General features: G+C 38.3%; 1 long non-coding RNA gene across 3 annotated transcripts in view; it reads left to right on the forward strand.

Annotated features, from left to right (window-relative positions):
* LOC118554890 (uncharacterized) overlaps nucleotides 1-18079 on the forward strand; it is a 58778-nt gene that overhangs the window by 10684 nt on the left and 30015 nt on the right. Inside the window, exon 3 of one of the 3 annotated variants that reach the window (XR_013450424.1) lies at nucleotides 11331-12147. The exons of the other annotated variants lie outside the window; for them this stretch is intronic. This is a non-coding gene — a long non-coding RNA (uncharacterized LOC118554890). Of the gene's footprint in view, nucleotides 1-11330; nucleotides 12148-18079 lie in introns of those variants that run through there. 3 annotated transcript variants of the gene reach the window in all.

Consider the following 18079-nt stretch of genomic DNA (forward strand, 5'->3'; position numbering starts at 1 on the left):
CTAGAACAAACAATCCTAAAATTTATATGGAACCATGAAAGACTCCGAATAGCTAAAGCAATCTTGGAAAAGAAAAGCAAAGCTGGAGGCATCACGATTCTGGACTTCAAGTTATGTTACAAAACTGTAGTGATCAAGATAGTATGGCACTGGCACAAAAACAGACACATAGATCAATGGAACAGAATAGAAAACCCAGAAATGGACCCACAACTATATGGTTTACTAACCTTCAGCAAAGCAGGAAAGAATATCCAATGGAAAAAAGACAGTCTCTTCAACAAATGGTGTTGGGAAAACTGGACAGCCACATGCAGAAGAATGAAACCGGACCACTTTCTTACATTATACACATAAATAAATTCAAAATGGATTAAAGCCTAAATGTGAAACAGGAAACCATCAAGATCCTACAGGAGAACACAGGCAGCAACCTCCTTGACCTCGGCCAAAGGAACTTCTTACTGGACATGTCACCAGAGGCAAGGAAAACAAAAGCAAAAATGAACTATTGGGACTTCATCAAGATAAAAAGCTTCTGCACAGTGAAGGAAATAATAAAAAAAACTAAAAGGCAGCCTATAGAATGGGAGAGGATATTTGCAAATGACATAGCTAATAAAGGGTTAGTATCCAAAATTTATAAAGAACTTATCCAACTCAACACCCAAAAAACAAATAATCCAATCAAGAAACGGGCAAAAGACAGGAATACACATTTTTCCAAAGAACACATCCAGATGGCCAACAGACACATGAAAAGATACTCAACATCACTCATCATCAGGGAAATGCAAATCAAAACCATAATGAGACACCACCTCACACCTGTCAGAATGGCTAAAATTGACAACACAGGAAATAACAGGTATTGGTGAGGATGCAGAGAAAGGGGAACCCTCATGTACTGGTGGGAATGCAAACTGGTGCAGCCACTCTGGAAAACAGTATGGTGGTTCCTCAAAAAGTTACAAATAGAACTACAATCCAGCAATTGCACTACTAGGTATTTACCCAAAGGATACAAAAGTACAGATTTGAAGGGGTACATGCACTCTGATGTTTATAGCAGCATTATCAACAATAGCCAAATTATGGAAAGAGCTCAAGTGTACATCAACTGATGAATAAAGAAGATAAAGAAGATATATATGTATATCTTATATCTCTATATATCTATATTCCTTTATAGATATATAGAGATATAGATAGATATCTATATCTATAATGGAATAGTACTCAGCCATAAAAAGGAATGAAATCATGCCATTTACAATGATGTGGACAGAGTAGAGAGTATATGCTAAGTGAAATAAGTCAGAGAAAGACAAATACCATGTGATTTCACTCACGTGGTATTTAAGAAACAAAACAGATGAACATAGGGGAAAAAAGAAAAAAGAGGGGCAAACCAGAAAACACACTCTTAACTATGGAGAACAAACTGAGGGTTATTGGAGGGGTGATGAGTGGGGGGATGGGTTAAATGGGTGATGGGTATTAAGGAGGGCATGTGTTGTGATGAGCACTGGGTGTTGTGATGAATCACTAAATTCTACACCTGAAACTTAAAAAATAAATAAATAAATAAAAATTAGAAAAAAATAAAGTGAGTCTCTTTTAATCCACACATATTTGGATCATAGTTTTTTTAAATTCATCCTGCCAATCTCTGCCTTTTGCTGGAGAGTTTAATTCATTTACATTTAAAGTGACTATTGATAAAAGACTTACTTTTTCATTTGTTATTTGTTTTCTGTATATCTTATACTCTTTTGTTTTTCTGTTTTCTTCATTACTGCCTTCTTTGGTGCTCATTAATTTTTTTGTAGTGCACCATTGTGATTCCTGTCTCATTTCCTTTTGTGTATAATTTTTAGATATTTTCCTAGTGGTTACCATGGAGATTACAATTAACATCCTAAATAGCAATCTAGTTTGAATTGATTCCAACGTAACTTTAATAGCATACAAAATTCTGCTCCTATACAGCTCCATTTCCTTCTTAGTTTTTTTTTTCTCACGAATTACATCTTTATACGTTGTGCACCCATGACATAAACTCAGTGATTGTTTTCTGCATTTGTCTTTTAATCATGTAGGATATAAAAAATGGAGTTAGAAACCAAAATACAGCAATACTGGCTTTTATATTTACCTACGTACTTACTTCTACTGGAGAGCTATATTTTTCATATGGCTTTGAGTTACTGCTTAGTGTCTGTTCATTTCAACCCAAAGAACACTTTTAAGCATTTCTTGTGTGACAGTTTTACTGGAAGCAAATTCCTTCAGTTTTTGCCTATTCAGAAATGTCCTAATTTCTCCTTCATTTTTGAAGGATAATTTTGCCATATACACAATTCTCAGCTGCCAGGTTTTTTTTCTTTTTCTTTCAGAACATTAAAAAATGTCATCTCACTCGCTTCTGGCCTCCATGTGTCTGATGAGAAATCTGCTTTAATCTTATTGAAAATCCTTTTTATATACTTAGTCAACTTATCTGTTGCTACTTTCAAGGTTCTCTTTGTCTTTGGCTGTTGACAATTTGATTATGTGTCTCAGCGTGGCTCTCTTTGTGTTTATCCTTCTTGAAATTTCTTGAGCTTCTTGAGTGTGTAGATTCATGTCTTTTATCAAATTTGGGGAGTGTGATGCCATTATTTCTTCAAATATTCTTTGTGCACCTTTCTCTCTGTCCTTTCCTTCTGGAACCCCCATTGTACATATGTTAGTATGGTAGTGTCCTACACATCTCTCAGGCTCTGTTGAGTTTTCTTCGTTCTTTTTTCTTTTTGTTCCTCAAACTGGATATTTTCACTTGATCTAACTTCAAGTTTGCCATTTTTTCCTTCTTCCTGTTCAAATCTCGTATTGAAACCCTCTAGTAGGTTTTCATTCAGTTACGGTATTCTTGGCTTCAGAATTCCAGTTTGGCTCTTTTTCTATCATTTCTATTTCTATGTTAATATTCTCTTTCTCTGTATTGTTTTCCAGTTTGTTTTTTTTAATTTTATTATGTTATGTTAGTCACCATACAATACATCATTGGTTTTTGATGTGGTGATCCACGATCTGTTGTTTTCATATAACACCCAGTGCTCCATGCAGTACGTGCCCTCCTTAATACCCATCACCAGGCTAACCAATCCCCCTGCCCACCTCCCCTCTAAAACCCTGTTTGTTTTTCAGAGTCCATAGTCTCTCATGGTTCGTCTCTCCCTCCAATTCCCCCCCCCCATTTTTCCCTTCCTTCTCCTAATGTCCTCCATGCTATTCCTTATGTTCCACAAATAAGTGAAACCATAGGATAATTGACTTTCTCTGCTTGACTTATTTCACTTAGCATAATCTCCTCCAGTCCCATCCATGTTGATGTAAAAGTTGGGTATTCATCTTTTCTGATGGCTGAGTAATATTCCATTGTATATGTGGACCACATCTTCTTTATCCATTCATCTGTTGAAGGGCATCTCAGCTCTTTCCACAGTTTGGCTATGGCGGACATTGCTGCTATGAACATTGGGGTGCATATGGCCCTTCTTTTCACTACATCTGTGTCTTCGGGGTAAATACGCAGGAGTACAATTGCTGGGTCATAGGGTAGCTCTATTTTTAATTTTTTGAAGAACCTCCACACTGTTTTCCCAAGTGGCTGTACCAACTTGCATTCCCACCAACAATGTAAGAGGGTTCCCCTTTCTCCACAACCTCTCCAACATTTGTTGTTTCTTTCCCTGTCCATTTTTGCCATTCTAACTGGTGTAAGGTGGTATCTCAATGTGGTTTTGATTTGGATTTCCCTGATGGCTAATGATGATGAACATTTTTTCATGTGTCTGTTAGCCATTTGTATGTTTTCTTCAGAGAAGTGTCCTTTCATATCTTCTGCCCACTTTTTGACTTGATTATTTGTTTTTTGGGTGTTGAGTTTGAGAAGTTCTTTATAGATCTTGGATACCAGCCCTTTATCTGTAGTGTCATTTGCAAATATGTTCTCCCATTCTGTGGGTTGCCTCCTTGTTTTGTTGAATGTTTCCTTTGCTGTGCAGAAGCTTTTTATCTTGATGAAGTCCCAAAAGTTCATTTTTGCCTTTGTTTCACTAGCTTCTGGAGATGTATCTTGAAAGAAGTTGCTGTGGGCGATGTCAAAGAGGTTACTGCCTATGTTCTCCTCTAGGATGTTGATGGATTTCTGTCTCACATTGAGGTCTTTCATCCACTTTGAGTTTATCTCTGTGAATGGTGTTAGAGAATGGTCGAGTTTCATTCTTCTGCATGTGGCTGTCCAATTTTCCCAGCGACTGTCTTTTTTCCATTGCATGTTTTTTCCTGCTTTGTCGAAGATTATTTGACCATAGAGTTGAGGGTCCATATCTGGGTTCTCTATTCTGTTCCATTGGTCTATATGTCTATTTTTGTGCCAGTACCATGCTGTCTTGGTGATCACAGCTTTGTAATATAGCTTGAAATCAGGCAACGTGATTCCCCGCAGCTTTGTTTTTCTTTTTCAACATTTCCTTGGCGATTTGGGGTCTTTTCTGATTCCATACAAATTTTAGGATTGTTTGTTCCAGCACTTCAAAAAATGTTATTGGAATTTTGATCGGGATGGCATTGAAGGTATAGATTGCTCTGGGTAGCATAGACATTTTAACAACGTTTATTCTTCCGATCCATGAGCATGGAATATTTTTCCATCTTTTTGTGTCTTCTTCAATTTCTTTCATGAGTGTTTTGTAGTTCCTAGAGTATAGATCCTTTACCTCTCTGGTTAGGTTTATTCCGAGGTATCTTATGGTTTTTGGTGCTATTGTAAATGGAATCGTTTCTCTAATTTCTCTTTCTGCAGTTGTGTTGTTAGTGTATAAGAAAGCAACTGATTTCTGTGCATTGATTTTGTATCCTGCCACATTACTGAATTGCTGTATGAGTTCTAGTAATTTGGGGGTGGAGTCTTTTGGGTTTTCCACATAAAGTATCATGTCGTCTGCGAAAAGAGAGAGTTTGACTTCTTTGCCAATTTGAATACCTTTTATTTCTTTTTGTTGTCTGATTGCTGTTGCTAGGACTTCTAGTACTATGTTGAACAATAGTGGTGAGAGTGGGCATCCTTGACGTGTTCCTGATCTTAAGGGAAAGGCTCTCAGCTTTTCCCCATTGAGGATGATATTCACTGTGGGTTTTTCATAGATGGATTTTATGAGCTTGAGGAATGTTCCCTCTATCCCTATACTCTGGAGAGTTTTAATCAGGAAAGGACGTTGTATTTTGTCAAATGCTTTTTCTGCATCAATTGAGAGGACCATATGTTTCTTCTCCCTCCTCTTATTAATGTGTTCTATCACATTGATTGATTTGTGAATGTTGAACCACGCTTGCATGCCGGGGGTAAATCCCACTTGGTCGTGGTGGATGATCCTTTTAATGTATTGTTGGATCCTATTAGCTAGGATTTTGTTGAGGATTTTGGAATCCATATTCATCAGGGATATCGGTCTGAAATTCTCCTTTTTGATGGGGTCTTTGCCTGGTTTGGGGATTAAGGTAATGCTGACCTCATAGAATGAGTTTGGAAGTTTTCCTTCTGTTTCTATTTTTTGAAACAACTTCAGTAGAATAGGTATTATTTCTTCTTTGAATGTTTGGTAGAATTCCCCAGGGAATCCATCAGGCCCTGGACTCTTGTTTTTTGGGAGGTTTTTGATCACTGCTTCAATCTCGTTACTGGTTATTGGCCTATTCAGGTTGTCAATTTCTTCCTGTTTCAGTCTTGGCAGCTTATAGGTTTCCAGGAAGGCCTCTATTTCATCTAGATTGCTCAGTTTATTGGCATATAGTTGTTGATAATAATTTCTAATAATTGTTTCTATTTCCTTGGCGTTAGTCGTGATCTCTCCCCTTTCATTCATAATTTTATTAATTTGGGTCCTTTCTCTTTTCTTTTGGATAAGTCTGGCCAGTGGTTTATCGATCTTATTAATTCTTTCAAAGAACCAACTTCTAGTTTCGTTGATCTGATCTACTGTGTTTCTGGTTTCTAATTCATTGATTTCTGCTCTAATTTTAATTATTTCTCTTCTAATGCATGGCTTAGGCATCGTTTGTTGCTTTTTCTCTAGTTCTTTAAGGTGTAGAGTTAGTTGGTGAATTTGGGATTTTTCTATTTTTTTGAGTGAGGCTTGGATGGCTATGTATTTCCCCCTTAGGACCGCCTTTGCAGTATCCCATAGATACATCCCAAAACACACATCTGATGTGTTTTCGTTCTCATTGATTTCCATGAATTGTTTAAGTTCTTCTTTGATTTCCTGGTTGACCCAAACATTCTTGAGCAGAGTGGTCTTTAGCTTCCAAGTGTTTGAATTTCTGCCAAATTTTTTCTTGTGATTGAGTTCCAGTTTTAGAGCATTGTGGTCTGAGAATATGCAGGGAATAATCTCAATCTTTTGGTATCGGTTGAGACCTGATTTGTGACCCAGTATATGGTCTATTCTGGAGAAAGTTCCATGTGCGCTCTAGAAGAATGAGTATTCTGTTGTTTTAGGGTGGAATGTTCTGTAAATATCTATGAGGTCCATCTGATCCAATGTATCACTCAAAGCTCTTGTTTCCTTGTTGATTTTCTGCTTAGATGATCTGTCCATTGCTGAGAGTGGAGTATTGAGGTCTCCTACAATGAACGTATTGTTATCACTATGACTCTTTATTTTGGTTAACAGTTGGCTTATGTAGATGGCTGCTCCCATGTTGGGGGCATAGATATTTACAATTGTTAGATCTACTTGTTGGATAGACCCTTTAAGAATGATATAGTGTCCTTCTGTGTCTCTTATTACAGACTTTAGTTTAAAATCTAATTTGTCTGATATAGGAATTGCTACCCCAGCTTTCTTTTGAGGTCCGCTGGCATGGAAGATGGATCTCCATCCCTTCACTTTCAGTCTGGATGTATCTTTAGGTTCAAAATGAGTCTCTTGTAGACAGCATATGGATGGGTCCTGTCTTTTTATCCAATCTGCAACCCTGTGCCATTTTATGGGAGCGTTTAGGCCATTCATGTTGAGAGTGATTATTGAAAGATATGAATTAATTGTCATCATGTTGCCTGTGAAGACGTTGTTTTTATAGATTGTCCCTGTAAATTTCTGTTGTATATCACTCTTGGGGTCTTTCTCCTTTTATAGAACCCCCCTTAATATATCTTGCAGGGCCGGCTTAGTGGTCACATATTCTTTCAGTTTCTGCCGGTCGTGGAAGCTCTGCATCTTTCCATCCATTCTAAATGAAAGCCTTGCCAGATAAAGTATTCTTGGCTGCATGTTCTTCTCATTTAATACCCTGAATATGTCTTGCCAGGCCTTTCTGGCTTGCCAGGTCTTTGTGGATAGGTCTGACATTATTCTGATGTTCCTCCCTCTGTACGTAAGGAACCTCTTCCCCCTAACTGCCCTTAAGATGGTTTCCTTTGTTCTAAGATTTGCAAGTTTTATTATTGCATGCTGGGGTGTTGGCCTGTTTTCCTTGATCTTAGGAGGGGTCCTCTCTGCCTCTAGGATTCAAATGTTTGTTTCCTTCCCCAGATTAGGGAAGTTCTCAGCTATGATTTGCTCAAATACATCTTCTAGTCCTCTCTCTCTCTCCACTCCCTCCGGGATTCCAATTATTCTGACATTGGAATGCTTCATGGTGTCACTTATTTCTCTGATTCTATTTTAATGGATTCTGAGTTGTTTTTCCCTGGCCTCCTCTTTTCCCTTTTTATCTGTTATATTGTCTTCCAGGTCACTTATTCGCTCTTCTGCCTCAGTTACCCTAGCTGTTAGATTATCTAGATTGGATTGGATCTCATTGATAGCATTTTTAAGTTCTGCCAATTCACCTTTCATTTCTGCCCTTAGAGACTCTATGTTGCCATTAATTGATTTCTCCATTGTAGCCATTGTCTTCACAATTGCTAGCCTGAATTCCATCTCTGACATCTTGGTTATATCTGCATCCATTTGTAAATCTGCAGCATAAGTCATAATCTCTGAATCTTTTCTATTTTGGGGGCTCCTCCTCCTAGTCATTCTGTTGATGGGTGTTTGAGGGAATCTATAGAGTCCAAATTATTGACCAGAACCCAAGCAAGATGCACCTGTTTTCTTGGGACCTTAGGGTTGCTGGCCTCTTGTTTTCCCAGCCTGTCTTCTGTGGGAGGAGCCTGCCACACTGTTACTCAGGCAACCCTGTTTGGGCGGTGTTGCCTTGCCCCACTGTGGCGGGGGAATGGGCTCAGTGGGAATCAGTTTTGGGGGCTTTTGTTCTCTGGCAGCTTTCCCTGGTGGCTTTCCGCGTCTCTTCCACGAGTCAGAGCAGAAGAGACCGTTTCCAACCCTCTGCCTCAGAGCAGAGAGACCGCAGTCTGTTCTTCAGTGAGCCCGCCAGGCCACACTGTCTCCGTTTCTGTCCGTGCTGCTATAAACTGCAGCGTCCTGGGTTGTGCGCCCCTCCGCAGTGCCCCCAGTCCTGCCTCCAGGTTGGGGCACGTCTCTGCCCCTTGTGCTTCTAAAACCACCAGCTGCTCCCAGTTCGTGCGCACGACCCCGCCGCTCTGGGTTTCTGTCCCAGGGGCTGCAGTTCGCAGGCGCGACCCCACCACTCTGGGTTTCCGCCCAGGGGGCTGCCCTAAAGTCCTTTCCCCACCACTACCAGTCTGTGAGTCTGTGCCCCGTCCACAGCGAGTGAGACTGTCACTTACTGGCAGTGTAGTATCCCCATGGCCAGGTGCCCTCCCGCTGCTGTTTATCCTCCGATATCTGCCCACGGAATCACGGCTCCCCGCTTTGTACCTCAAAACTAACTGCCTGCGATATTCTGTTTGTAAAGATCCAGATCTTCTTACATCTCAGGCTGGTTTCGTGGGAGCTCAGAGTGGTCTGGTAGATATCCAGCTCAATTCCGGGGACCAGTTGAAATAGGGTCCCCTACTCCTCTGCCATCTTTCCCCCCTCTTGTTTTCAGTTTTCCTTTACCTATTTGTTCATGGTTTTCTTTAGTTCTTTGAGAATATTAAAGACAATTTATTTAAAAGCTTTTTCTAGTAAGTTCAATGTCTTCCCTAGGGACATTCATATCTTCTGTGAATGGGCCATACTTTCTTATTTCTTTTTATACTACATAATTTTTTTAAAAAACTGAACATTTTGAATGTTATAACATGGCAACTCCAAAATTCAGATTGTTTACTCCTTCAGTGTTTGTTATTGTTGCTTGCTATAAGCTTTAGCTATTTGTTTGCCTAATTACTTTTCTAAACTATTTTGTAAAGTTTTCAATCTTTGTTATAAGTGATCTCTGAAGTCTCTCTTTGTTTAGCTTATATTCAGGTAGTGTTTTAACAGATTTCCTTGAATTCCAGAAACTGAATGGGAAAAAGACAGAGAGAGAGACCTCTCCCAGTCTTTGCACATTGGCTCAGTTCTAGGACACTCCTTCAATGCTCCTTCAACTCATTTCAACTCCTAATTGCTCTGGCTCGAACTTCCAGTATGATGTTGAATAGCAGTGATGAAAGAGGACTTCTTATTTTGATTCTAATCTTAAGGGGAAAGATTTTGGTCTTTCACTATTGAATATGGTGTTATTTGTGGGTTTTTCATAAATGCTCTTCTTTTTTTTTCTGTTGTTTTGTTTTTGTTTTTGTCAAATCTGTACAGAACCACTGATCTGGTTACAAAAGAGAATCATTGAATGTTGGAAGTGGAATGGACCTCAAAGTTTATAGTTCAAATCTCCCATTGTATAGATAGAGAAGCTGAGGCTACATGTCTTAACCAAGTTAACCAGAGCTTGGACCAATAGTAATAATAATAATAACTATGATTTATTACTTACTTACTGAATGCCAGTTACTATAGCAAATAACACTATCTCATTTATTCTTCATATTAATACTATGAGGTAGGTACCACTATTTCCATCTTATAGATGAGGATGCTAAAGCTTGGAAAATTTAAGAAAATTGTTCAAGTTTACACAGCTTGTAAATTGATGAGCTGGTGAGTGTGGATGATCTGGTTATGTCAGAAAGTAAGGAAACTTTCAAAGGCTTATAAAAGCTTGTCAAAAGAAGTAAACCATCTTGAAGGTGTTCTACTGGCCAAATGTATAACAATGTGAGCATCAAAAAACATTTAATATAATTGGTTGAAGTACTTAGAATTCATAATGATATTACATTATAAGTTCACAATGCTATTTGAATAAGAGTAAAAAACAAACTCATTTGTTACCAGTGGTGGTAGCTAAAGCATTAACTTTGAAAATTGGTAATTACTTTCTTACTTTGAAAATAGGTTAGTAAAGGAAAGTAATTAAGCATTTATCCCACTTTTTCATTAGGATCTGTTATCAGGATAATCAGATTAACCTTGTTGATGAGGGAGAGTCTGACTTATAGAGGCATGCTGGATAATAAATGTCGAAGGAATAATAGAATTAGAAAATCAATTTACAACCCCTAATGAAATAGTTGATTCATGCAAGGATCAACAAAAGATGTTAAAAGCATTAGGTGAAAGACTGATGGGAACTGGTGTTTTACATATTCATAAAATTTCACCTCATAGGTTACTTGCTAAGCACAAGCAGGAGAATATAATTTTGTAATTCTAGTATCAAGCTATCATCATCTTAATCCAAAGATCACTCTTAGCATTGCAAATATTGGGAGAACTAGATTCATGTGCCTTCTAGTATGATGAAATATGAAGTATACAGCACCACCTATAAAGTATTTTTGCCAAAAAATATTTAAATTCTGGTTGAAAGAAAGAGGAGCGATAGAAAAAACAACTCACACAGTTATATGAGGAAGCAAGCAGACAAATCCAGAAGGTGTGGCTTCAACAAGTGAATGGTAAGATAGTTCAAGATTGAAGAGACATACAGTAAGATAATATATGAATAAACCAGCTATAAAGATATTTGGGGGACAGTTGAAAAATATTGACTAACTTCTAGATATTAGATAATATGAAGGAATATTGTTAGAGATGATAAGGTTATTGTGGGGTCATGTAGGGAAATGACCTTACTTTTTAGAGATGCCTACTGAAATACTTAAGGTGAAATATAATGATGTCTGTATTCATTTCACAACATCTCAATAATAAGACCACTATGGCAAACATGGCAAATATTAACAGTTGTTAACTCTAGTTGATTGGTATGTGTATATAAACTATATGATTTGTTCTAGTTTTTTTTTTTTATGTTGAAAACTTTATCATGGAAATTGGTGGGAAGCATTCCATGTTAAGAAGGTATCCCTGTTTTCCCTTAAGGCACACCAGCATGAAGAACAAATTTCAAAGACAGTCCTAGGATAGGAGGTCAATCAACAAGGAACAGCTAGCAGCACCACTCCAAAGTGACCAGCAAGAATAAAGGCTAGAGCAACAGCCCTGCACCAAGATGGAAGGCCACCAAAAGTGCTGGATCATACTTAAATTCTTAGCAGAGGAACTGGAGAAAAAGTGGCACAAAATGATGGAGGACGTTCTATGCAGAAGGGAAGACACCAAGCACCTGCTGTGATTTGGATAAAGAAATGGAGTGGAGGCTCCAGGTGGCAACTTTACTTACTCTGTGAAGCCAAGGAGCACATTCACATTCTTTCTAGATCATATGGAGAGTGGGGGACATCTGCTTCCTCGAGGGACTCTCAGAAACTTCAGAGAAACTGATGAATTCAGCCAATCTCTTCCTGATATTCCTGCATTTCCCACCAGCTGTTGAATCATAAAGCTTCCCTTTGTAAGAGATAGACCATGTTCAAAGATTGGAGAATTCAGTATTGTGACAATGTCAGTCGCTCCCAAGAGAGCCCAGAAACAGGCCCACACTGTCATTTGACATTAAAAAAACAACAATGGGGGGATCCTGGGGTACTAATAATATACTCTTTCTTGATCTAGATGCTGGTTACATGAGTGTGTTGAGTTTGTGAAAATTTAATAAGCTGTACTAATATATGTGCACTTTTGTGTTTGTATATTATACTGCAATTAAAAGTTTATTTTCAAGAAGAGTAAGAGTTCAAATGATGTTTTCCAAGATTAAACTGCTGTTGTTCAAAGCAATTCTCCTTAATTCCCTGCATTTCTAATACTCTCCATTAGTTCTTTGGTTGCTTTCAGAGTACTAAATTGACTGACAGGGATTGTTAATGGGTGGGGAGAGAGAGAGTTATCCTTGGTCTTTGAGTAGTTGCTCTTCAGTCTCTTCCTAATTGTTGGGTCTCACAAGTATGTCCTGACCCACTCCATTCCCCTAGTCCATTTGGGACCTTCCAGAAATAACCCTTCTTTTAGAGCCACTCACAGACAGCTTCTGCTTCCTGTTTTAAAATATCTTAAAATTTACTTTAATTGAGAGGGGTGCCAAGATGGCAGAGTAAGAGGACCCGAAGTTCACCTCGTCCCATGGATACAACTAGATAACACATCAGTGTAAATAACCCAGGAAATGACCTGAGGATTGACAGAACAAACTCCACAACAAAAGGTAGAGAAGAAGCCAGAGGTGACATCAAAGAGGGCAAGAAGGGCAGACATGGTGGGGAACTAAATGAACTGTGGCTGTCCATGGGGGAGGAAGCTGCAGGCATAGAGAAGGGAGAGAAACAGATTATCTCACCAGGGAGCCTGTGCAGGGAAGACAAAACCCCAAAACATTTAGCTTTGAAAACCAAAGGGACCAAATTTTGTGACTTCTTACAATCAATGGGACCTAAAGCCTGGAATTTTAAAAATCAGAGGGCTCCGTTCTAGGAGAGCCTGGAGGGCAATAGGAAGCGAAGTCCCCACCCTTAAAGAGATAGCATGACAAACAGCCTGTGAGTTACAGCACAGAAACAGCAATGAAAAATGCCCGGAGTGCACAGGAGTGAGAGAGTTATTTATGCATCTCAGAGCATGTCCAGAGGGGCAGCATTGGAGGTACTTCTCCAGGAACAAAGGAGGTGGCAGGTGCCATCTCCCTCCCCCACCCCCCAACATGGTGGGGGTGGTGGCTGCAGGCCCTGTGCAAACCCAAGGCACACCTTGTTAAAACTGAGCACCCTGCCCAGGCAGCCCCAGTCCCAGCAGTGGCAGCAGAATGGATGTTGGAAAACATTTTGCATGCCCACTGGTGTATACCTTGTTAAAACTATATGCTTCACCATGGCCAGGGACCAAACACTGTCCACCACAGGCAAAGAGAGACTCTGCAGACAACTGGACTGAAAGAAAAAATGGCCAGGACACAACAGCAACACACATAGGAGACATCCCTGAAGCACCAGGGGACACTGCACTGCAGGGCATTACAGGACCTTGTCTCCATAAGGCCATCACTTTCAAGAGCAGGAGACATAGCTGACTTTCCTAAAACACAGAAAAAGATGCTGAGAGTTGGACAAAATGAGGAGACAGAGGACTATGTCCCAAATAAAAGAACAGGACAAAACCATGATAAGAGACCTAAGCAAAACAGATATAAGTAATTTATCTGATAGAGAATTTAAAGTAATAATCATAAAGATACTCACTGGACTTAAGAAAAGAGTGAAGGACATCAGTGAGACCCTTAATGAAGAGATAGAAAGCATAAAGAACCAATCAGAAATGAAGAACACAATAAATTAAAAATACATTAGATGGAATAAATAGCAGGCTAGAAGAAGCAGAGGAACAAATCAGTGACCTGGAGGACAGGTAATGGAAAGTTATCAAGCTGCGCATGTGAGAAAAAAAAATTATGCAAAATGAAAATAGACTAAGGGAACTCAGTGACTCCATCAAGCATGATAACATTAACATTTATAGGGATCCTAGAAGAAGAAGAGAGAGAAAAGGGGGCAGAAAATTTATTTGAAGAAATAATAGCTGAAAACTTCCCCAATTTGGGGAAGGAAACAGAAATCCAGATCTAGGAGGCACAAAGATCCCACAAAAAAATCAACCCAAGGAGGTCCACACCAAGACATATAGTAATTAAAATGACCAAAAGTAATGATAGAGAATCTTAAAAGCAGCAAGAGAGAAAAAAAAAGATAGTTACATAGAAAGGAAACCACATAAGGCCATCAGTGGATTTTTCAGGAGAACTATTGTGGGCCAGAGGGAGTAGCTTGATATATTCAAAGTGCTGAAAGGAAAAAAATCTGCAGCCAAGAATACTCTACCCAGTAAGGCTATCATTCAAAATAGGAGGAGAGATAAAGAGTTTCCCAGACAAACAAAAGCTGAAGGAGTTCATGACCACTAAATCAGCTCTACAAGAAATGTTAAAGGGGACTCTTTGAGTGGAAAGGAAAGACCATAAGTAAGAGTTTAAAAAGTAGGAAGCACAAAGGGCGCCTGGGTGGCTCAGTTGGTTAAGCGACTGCCTTCAGCTCAGGTCATGATCCTGGAGTCCCGGGATCGAGTCCTGCATCGGGCTCCCTGCTCGGCAGGGAGTCTGCTTCTCCCTCTGACCTTCCCCCCTCTCATGTGCTCTCTCTCTCTCTCACTCTCTCAAATAAATGAATAAATAAAATCTTTAAAAAAAAAAAAAGTAGGAAGCACAAAAGCAGTAAAAACAAGCATATCTGTAAAAATCAGTGAAGGGACTCACAAAATAAAAAGATGTAAAGTATGGCACCATATACCAAAAATGTTGGAGGGGAGGAGTAAAGAATGGGCTCAAACTTAAGCAACCATCAACTTAATGTAGACTGCTATATGCAGAAGATGTAATACACAAACCTAGTGGTTTGTATATAACAAAAAAATGCAAAAAATAAAGGAATCCAAGTATAGCACTGAAGGGAACAAACCATGAAAAAGAGCAAGAGGAGAAAGAATCAGAGAAGAACTACAAAAACAACCACAAAACAAGTATCAAAATGGCAATAAATACTTACTTATCAATAATTACTTTGAATGTAAATGGACTAAACATTCCAATCAAAAGACATAGGGTGACCAAAAGGATAAGAAAACCAGACCCATCTATATGCCGCCTATAAGAGATACATTTCAGACCTAAAGACACATGCAGACTGAAAGTGAAGGGATGGAGAAACACTTATCATGCAAATGGATGTCAAAAGAAAGCAGGGTAGCAATACTTATATTGGACAAAATAGACTTTAAAATGAAGACTATAACGGGGGGGAGAAAAAAAAAGGGGGGGAGAAGAAAAAAAAAAAATGAAGACTATAACAAGAGATAAAAAAGGACACCTTATAATCATAAAGGGGACAATCCAACAAGAAGATATAACAATTGTAAATATTTATGCACCCAACATGGGAGGAGCACCCAAAAACATAAAACAGTTAATAACAAGCATAAAGGAACTAATTGACAGTAATACAATAATAGTGGAGGACTTTAACACCCCACTTACATCAATGGACAGATCAGCCAAACAGAAAATTAACAAGGAAACAATGGCTTTGAATGACATACTAGACCAGATGGATTTAACAAATATATTCAGAACATTCCATCCTAAAACACCAGAATACACATTTTTTGCAAGTGCACATGGAACACTCTCCACAATAGATCATGCATTTTTCTGACCACAACACTGTGAAACTAGAAATCAACCACAAGAAAAAATCTTGAAAGACCACAAATACATGGAGTTTAAATAACATGCTACTAAATAATGAATAGGTCAACCAAGAAATAAAAAAAGAAATAAAAAATTACGTGGAGGAAAATGAAAATGAAAACACAATGGTACAAAATCTCTGGGATGTAGCAAAAATGGTTCTGAGAGGGAAGTTTATAGCAAAACAGGCCCACCTCAAGAACTAAGAAAAATCTCAAATAAACAACCTAACCTTCCACCTCAAAGAGCTAGAAAAAGAAGAACAAAACTCAAAACCAGTAGAAGGAAGGAAATAATAAAGATTAGAACAGAAATAAGTGATACAGAAACTAAAAAAACAATAGAACAGAACAATGAAACCAGGAGCTGGTTCTTTAAAAGATCAACAAAAGTGATAAACCTCTAGCCAGATTCATCAAAAAAATAAAAGAGAGAGAGAGAGAACTCAAACAAAATGACAAATGGAAGAGGAGAAATAACAACCAACACCACGGAAATACAAAGGATTGTAAAAGAATATTATGAAAAAGTATATGCCAACAAATGGACAACCTATAAGAAATGGATAAATTCTTAGAAACATAACCTACCAAAACTGAAGCATGAAGAAATAGAAAATTTGAACAGGTCAATGACTAGAAATGAAATTGAATCAATAATAATTAAAAAAAGAATCCCAACAACGGAAGTCTAGGACCAGATGGCTTCACAGGTGAATTCTACCAAACATTTAAAGAAGAGTTAATGCCTATTTTTCTCAAATTATTCCAAAAAATAGAAGAGGGAAGAAAACTTCCAAATTCATTGTATAAGGCCAGCATTACCTTGATACCAAAACCAGACAAAGACACCACAAAAAAAAAAAAAAAAAAAAAAAGGAAGAAAAGAAAGAAAGAAAGAACTACAAGGGCGCCTGGCTGGTTCAGTCAGTAGAACATGTGACTCAATCTTGGGGCTGTAAATTCAAGCTTCACATTGGGTGTCGAAATTACTTAAAAATAAAATCTAAAAAAAAGGGAGAGAGAGAGAATTACAGGCCAATATCTCTGATGAACATATTGCAAAAATCCTCAACAAAATATTGTCAAGCCAAATCCAACAATATGTTAAAAAAAATCATGCACCACAATCAAGTGGGATTTATTCCTGGGATGCAACATTGTTCAATATTTGCAAATCCATCAATGTGATACATTACATCAGTTACAGAAAGGATAAAAACCATGATCATTTTTTTTAAGATTTTATTTATTTATTTGAGAGAGAAAGAATGAGACAGAGAGAGAGCATGAGACAGGGGAGGGGCAGAGGGAGAATCAGGCTCCCCGCTGAGCAGGGAGCCCAATATGGAAGTCGATCCCGGGACTCCAGATCATGACCCGAGCCGAAGGCAGATGCCCAACCGACTGAGCCACCCAGGCGCCCCCATATGATCATTTTAATAGACTCAGAAAAACCATTTGACAAAGTACAACATCCAGTCATGATAAAAACCCTCAACAAAGTAGGTTTAGAGGGAACATAACTCAACATGAGACTTTATATCAGAAACCCACAGCTAACATCATACTCAATAAGAAAGCTAAGGGTTTTTCCCCTAAGATCAGGAACAGGACAGGGATGTCAAACTCTCACCACTTTTATTCAGCATAGTACTGGAAGTCCTAGCCACAGCAATCAGACAACAAAAAGAAATAAAAGGCACCTAGATTGGTAAGGAAGAAGTAAAACTTTCACTGTTTGCAGATGACATGATACTATATATAGAAAACCCTAAAGACTCCACCAAAAAACTACTAGAATTGATCAATGAATTCAGTAAAGTAACAGATACAAAATCAATGTACACAAATCCATGGCATTTCTGTGCATTAATAATGAAGCAGCAGAAAGAGAAATTAAGAAAACAATCCCATTTATAATTGCACCAAAATGATAAAATACCTAGGAATAAATCTAACCAAAGAGGTGAAAGACCTGTACTCTGAAAACTATAAAATATTGAGGAAAGAAATGGAAGATGACACAAAGAAATGGAAAAACATTCCATGCTCATGGATTGGAAGAACAAATATTGTTAAGATGTCTATACTACCCAAAGTGATCTACACATTTAATGCAATCCCTATCAAAATGCCAACAGCATTTTTCACAGAGCTAGAACAAACAATCCTAAAATTTGTATGGGACCACAAAAGACCCTGAATAGCCAAAGCAATCTTGAAAAAAACAAACAAAACAAAACTGGAGGTACACAATTCTGGACTTCAAGTTATATTACAAAACTGTAGTAATCAAAACAGTATGGTACTGGCACAAAAATAGATGCATATGTCAATAGGATAGAATAGAAAGCCCAGAAATGAGCCCACAATTATATGGTCAATTAATCATCAATAAAGGAGGCAAGAATATGCAATGGGAAAAAGACTGTCTCTTCAAC

Source organism: Halichoerus grypus, chromosome 8 (assembly GCF_964656455.1).
Source record: "Halichoerus grypus chromosome 8, mHalGry1.hap1.1, whole genome shotgun sequence".
Lineage (NCBI taxonomy): Eukaryota > Metazoa > Chordata > Mammalia > Carnivora > Phocidae > Halichoerus > Halichoerus grypus.